Source organism: Sinohyriopsis cumingii, chromosome 13 (assembly GCF_028554795.1).
Source record: "Sinohyriopsis cumingii isolate HCF-2022 chromosome 13, ASM2855479v2, whole genome shotgun sequence".
Lineage (NCBI taxonomy): Eukaryota > Metazoa > Mollusca > Bivalvia > Unionida > Unionidae > Sinohyriopsis > Sinohyriopsis cumingii.
In genome coordinates, this window is record NC_142973.1 from 46,984,421 (window position 1) to 46,985,367 (window position 947).

Below are 947 nucleotides of genomic sequence, written 5' to 3' on the forward strand. Positions count from 1 at the left end.
TTTATTCTTAATGACGTTGTAGAGTTTTGAAATTGCAGGCTGATTATAGTTCTATTTGTTGTCCTCTGAAATGTAATGAAACCCATGACAGGTTGATCATCTAAACATTTACATCTCCAATGATGACTTTCCTACATATGACATTGTGCAGGCATAAACTTTGAACTCTTGTGTGATAACGAACGAGAGAGAGAGAGAGAGAGAGAGAGAGAGAGAGAGAGAGTGCGAGGGAGAGAGAGGGAGAGAGAGAGAGGGAGAGAGAGAGGTCAATGATCGTTTGATACAGTAATCTGTAAATAACACAAAAACATTGTGAATGGGAACTTAGTATCATTCCTTTCAGTCTGGATTTGAAATCAGTTCAATGAAATTCGAGTCAAAGTTGGCTGGAGAAGGTCAAACGTGAAACGAGGTTTACAGACAGACATAAATGTTGAAATAAATTGAAGACATCTCTAAAAGAGTATTCTAGTGTCATAAAGTAAATGATAATAACACGTTCAGTACACTGAAATGTTCTTGTGTTAAAATAATTAAGGGCGATAGGCATCGTCATCCGGATTTAAAGATTATCCTCTGACTGAAAAATGAAGGTTATTACGCTCTTCCTACAGTTCCAATTAGAAACTCCTTATAGACAAGATAAGGATCTGTCCCACTGTAATGGAAAGCTGTTTTGCACCAACATCCATGTTTTTTTCCGGGAAGCGAGGGACACTCAGTGTGAGACATCCAAGCTTCTGATTCAAGGACTGTTCCGATTTCAGTTGTGGAGTTGGCATAAAACACAAAAGTGAGCGAAAATTAGACTAGGGCAAAAAGAGTTATTACAAATATTGGATTATGCAAACATTCTAAAACTATATAAAAAAAATTTGCATCGGCCGGGAATCGAACCCGGGCCGCCCGCGTGGCAGGCGAGCATTCTACCACTGAACCACCGATGC

The 947-nt window shown here is 39.2% G+C and overlaps 1 non-coding gene across 1 annotated transcript; it reads right to left on the minus strand.

Annotated features, from left to right (window-relative positions):
* Positions 1-876: 876 nt before the first annotated feature.
* On the minus strand, positions 877-947 carry Trnag-gcc (transfer RNA glycine (anticodon GCC)). Its single transcript has one exon. It is a non-coding gene; the product is annotated as a tRNA-Gly (tRNA).